This window comes from Dromaius novaehollandiae, chromosome 1 (assembly GCF_036370855.1).
Source record: "Dromaius novaehollandiae isolate bDroNov1 chromosome 1, bDroNov1.hap1, whole genome shotgun sequence".
Classification (NCBI taxonomy): Eukaryota; Metazoa; Chordata; class Aves; order Casuariiformes; family Dromaiidae; genus Dromaius; species Dromaius novaehollandiae.
Window position 1 is genome coordinate 103,719,274 of NC_088098.1, and position 4,837 is coordinate 103,724,110.

A 4,837-nucleotide genomic window follows, 5' to 3' on the forward strand; every position below is an offset into this window, starting at 1 on the left:
GTAAGTGCTAAGACAGGCTTGTAGTACCATGCTGTGTGATACTAGCTCTCTTCTGCACCGTAAGAACGCACCAATAAGACTTGCTTTTTTTTAATGCAGATGCCTATGATCCCAGGGTTCCTGACTAGAGCTAGAGGAAGCAACCCCATTCTGGTTTTCCAAATGGCAGTGCTGGCAATGCTGGTATCAGGTAAGGAGGAGCCCTGAAAAGGAAAAGCTTGCTGCTGACATTTTTTAAATCCTACATAGGAGTTATTTGGTTTGGCTGAGAGATGTGGTCTGTGTTGTGGGAAAGAAAGAATACTTATTGCAATCTGCTTCCAGTGGGGCATGCTGTGCAGGATGTTTTTTTCATCTTTTTGTTTCATCCACTGCTGAGTTTTGCCCAGGGAGCCGTAAGGTGAAATCTGCTCCCAAAAGAAGCAGTATTTAGAGCCAATCGGTATTTTTGTGTTATCTTCCCCTGGAACAGTTCAACTTTTGACAAAAGCAAAAAAATTCAGGTTGAAGAGAAACAAACAAGCAAAAAAAACCAAATGTCCCTCTCCCCTGATATCCTCACTTTTTTTTTTTCTTGAAGAAAGGATGTTCTTTTCATCTTCTATTTTTGTGAAAACACCAGTTTCTGTAGAGAATACTCTTATTAGCTCAGTGCCTTTGCTGCAAGACTGGGATAGGATATAACGATTTTCCTCCTCAAACGTTAGGGGGAAAAAAACGTTATTTTCACTGTGGGACCTGTTATCCTGGGCTCTGTGTATGTATCTGGAGTGTAAGACAGTCCCTGCTTTCAGTGTTCATAAACAAATAGAAAAGTATGGTGAGGGAGGGGGACATGGCCTGGCATAAAGGTCAGTTCAGTTAATGTCTACTCTTTTAAATCACAGAGTACAATATGCTGGAAATAATTTATACATCTGGCATGAAATACATGGAAGAAGGGGGGACCCTGACTTTGAATTGCACCATCAGGCATCGACAGGATCAGTCTTCACAACTGGAGGCCCACTGGTATAAAAAAGCAGGGAACCAAAATGAGATGGAGTTTGGAAAAGAGCTGGAATGCCTGCAACTATCGCACAGTTCAGACCCCAGCACCAGCGTTGTGTCATTTCTGCTCCTCAAAATCCAGAGCGTCAATCAATCTGACAGTGGCCGATACCAGTGCAGGGCCAAAATAATGAATGCTGCCCTAACAGCTGTGGGCCACTTTATTAGAGTGAATGTAACAGGTAAGCTTTGTGTGTCTAAGGGCTTTCTTGCAGAGAGAGTTGGGAAAGTGCATGGTTGTCCCTGAAGTGAAATTTCTGCGTGATAAAACTGTTCATGAAGGTGTATCCTCTTCTCCTAGGGTGTGAAACTAAAAATGATTGTTGCCACACTGTGACAGAGGAATGTTTCATACTCCTCTGTCTCTTCATCTATGCATGCTGAGATGTGACATGCTAAAAATGGTGGGGGTGGTTTTAGATTGGCTGTGGATCTCTCCAAGCTAATGGGGAATAGTTCCTCCTGTGATTTCTACTCTTAGTACTGTTGCCAGTGCTGAAAGGAATTGGGCGGAAAAAGCAGTATGTGGAAATGTGCACTAGTCTCTATCTCAGGCTAGACACAGGTCTACCCTGGTTCATTTAGCAGCTATTCTTGATTTTTAGCCACAGCTAACTTCACAGGTGGCAAAGTTATATTCTCTGAAATGGAGATCTGTGTGTTTTCTTAAACAGACACCTCTGTGTGTGCAAATATTCTATCACCCCTCAAACACCTTGCAATATGCATAGACCTCAGAGAGGATTGGTGCTTAGAGGGAGTAGGACTCATGATGTGGCAGTCGCATGGTGAATTATTTTGTTCTCATGGAGATGAATTTGTTTTCTTGTTTCATTATATAAGTTAGAAAGATAATGTGCAGAAGGACTTGGAGGGCTGAAACACGTAGTGCCCATGTGCAATCATTTCTGGAGAGTTCATAAATGATCATATGGTATGGTGTCCTCTGGTCTTATCGAATGGCTCCAGTTCCAAATCTCCAGCAGAAGGGAATGTCTCTTCGTCCTAACTAGCCAAGGTTCTCTCCCAGTGATGGCAACGGTAAACTAATGCAGCTTTGTAGGTTTATTCTGGGCTGTTTTGATCAAGGGCAGCTGGTAGCAACCAACTCATATTCCTTCCAAGCTATTCTCCCAACTTTGTTAAGATGTAGGAATTATATTCAACTTCTGCCTCCTTCAATTTTTGTCCAGTATATTTTGACTAAGAAAATTAACTAAATGTGTTCTCTTTAGTCACCTTTCTGACATTAAGGTTTAGGGTAATGAAAGGCACCATTCTGCAGACTTTTATTTGTATGTTGGTCACTGTCATATCAGGTACGAGCATTGTCAATACCACAGAGAGGACAGAGGGCGACTTTCAATCGAACAAAGCTCTGAGTGTGGATTCTCAGCTGGAGAAGATGTGGGCAGTGCCCATGGTATTCTGGATAATTGTATATGTCAAAGGTAAGAAGACATGCATAGATCTTTTCCTAAGATAAAGCCTATGATTTGTTTCCTACAAAATCACATGTCATACAGGTAGATTTCTGGCATAACCCTGATATTTAACAATCTCTCCTTCCACACTGTAATCATTCCATTGAGGTGGGTGGGCTAGAGCTCCCCAGGCAGGAAGGTAAAATGATCCCAACTAACTAGCAGGGGGATGGCTTTTGAGAGATTTTGCAGAAGGTGCAGCTGAGCTGGATTCAGGCCAACATCCACAGAAGCCACCTGTCATAGTGTCCAGTTCTTGGTCATGCCAAAGCAGAGTGCACTGAATGAGCATGTAACTGTTGTTTTATGGGTTTCAGATGATGCCTATGTGGCCTTTTGGGACTATATGTGTTTGGGCACTAATGTGACATAAGGTATCCTGCTAATTAGATACTGAGCCACAGCTCAGGCAGTTGATTTAGACAGATGATAATCTTTCTTATTGGCCAGATGACCCTTCAGTACATCTGAGAAACAGTTTTGCATTAGTCATTTTTTGGATAAGCCTGTGTTTTATTAATTTAAATTAGTACGTTTTGCTCCCTAACAGCCTTAGGGCTTTTCCATTGTTTTGTTTTGTGTGCGTATGTGTGTGTTTCCCTGCTCCCCCCTTGAAGGACTTGTGCCACGAAGACTCAGTTTGTGACGAAGACTGTTTGTGATGTCCGAGCTGCTTCCCTTAACAACAAGATAACGTTCCTGAGATGCTGTAAGAACAACTCCATCTTATCGCACATGATGAAGGCCTGGGATTCACATTGTGTTTCATGGCACGCTTCAAGGCAAATGCTCAGGGGCTTTTTTCTCGACTTCCTGTATATCAGTTCATTAGAGTTTTTCCCTTTGCCTGTTAGTCCCAGCTACATCCTACAACAGGATTCTTTCTTCATGCCTTTTTTAGTCCTAGAATTGAAATCGTCTTGCATCTAATGTCAGTTCTTACATGTGTCGCCTGCATTCAGGCAACAGATTTCTCAGTGTTGTGCTCTTTGAAATGAAGAGATGGTTTCTTTGCAACTGTGTTTTCTGAGCCCTGCCTCCCATGCAGGGAGGTTTTTCCTTTCTGCTATAATTCTCTGTGCAAAGAAGGATTTTCTCTAGAGCTGCTCTCCTGTGTTCTTCTCTCGTCTGAATTTTTTTCTGACATCTTTCCGTTCTATTCTCTGTGCTCTTTAAGTTGCACAGAGAGAGCTTGAGGCCTTTATTCAATCCTAAGCAATATGAGGAAGACTTCTGCCGTATGAGGTAGACTTGTGTAAAATGGGTTTGGCAGCTTTTCTCGTTTTCAGATGGATTCCAATTGTCCTTGTATTTACAGATCATTTGGAAAATTCAGAAAGTAAGCTCCTCTAACAAGCTTCAAGGCACAATAAATTCTTAGGTTAGGCCCAGAGCTATGTTCCTGTGTGTGTAAAGAGATGGATGGAGGATCATGCGTTTCTTTTTTAAAGCTTCACTTAAAGTCACTCTCTGAGGTGGATTTAAATGTTGTCCATGTGTAGATTGCAAGCTCTTCAGAGCAGGGAGCACCCCTCTCTTTCTCTTTGGAAGACCTATTTCATACCATGCAGGTTAGAACGGAGAGTGCACAGGAAGCAGAAATGCAGTCATTTTCAAACTAAATCGTCTACAAACAGAAACCAAAAATACGCATATTATTTTACTCTAGTTGTGGGATGTTTTTAAAGGCTATTTTATTTTGCCTACAGTCTTTTGAATGATATTGTGTTCCTTTTCCCTTCTGTAAATATTTAGGTAAATTTGCTGTTTGTGTAAGGGATAGATTCTTAGGGCTTAAACTTTGCTACCAAATGACAATGGAAAGGTGGTTACATCTGTATCTGTCAGTATGTTTGGGAATTCTTTCCACTGTTACTAAAGCTTCTGATAACGTGACATAGATCAGAAGTGCTTTTCATACTTGGACATTTGTGTGTGATGATTTTGAATGTAAAAATTGACAAGCATCTTCTCAATAAATAAGTCAAATGATTATTTATCTCCTTATCACTTTGCCAGGTATCTGAGTGTTTATTAGCTCTGAATGGCTACACTTAGTTTTGTGAGCCTTTTCATCAAAGGTAGCCTGATACTGGGTTCTTGTTAAAATAAATTAGTGTGTTACATCTGACAGAACCAGGTGCTTAAAGGACACCCTTGATGTTGAGAACCAGCAACAAGCAGTACAGATGTATCACTAGCTGTGGGGAGGCAGGAAGAACGTTGTATGATCCTGTGTTTTGGGCTCCACTAAGCCAATCCAGACTGCAGATATTTTTAACACTCTCCTTCAGCAGACGGCA

General features: G+C 41.5%; 1 protein-coding gene across 13 annotated transcripts in view; it reads left to right on the forward strand.

Annotated features, from left to right (window-relative positions):
* Positions 1 to 4,527, forward strand: part of GPR89B (G protein-coupled receptor 89B) — a 45,539-nt gene extending 41,012 nt beyond the window's left edge. For 12 of the 13 annotated variants that reach the window (XM_064522960.1, XM_064522961.1, XM_026093306.2 and 9 more), the window contains 4 exons: positions 100 to 190; positions 888 to 1,232; positions 2,370 to 2,501; positions 3,152 to 4,527. The gene's annotated coding sequence lies outside the window, so the exon portion shown is untranslated. Of the gene's footprint in view, positions 1 to 99; positions 191 to 887; positions 1,233 to 2,369; positions 2,502 to 3,090 lie in introns of all 13 variants that reach the window. The other variant, XM_064522965.1, reaches the window with a different exon arrangement.
* Positions 4,528 to 4,837: the final 310 nt, after the last annotated feature.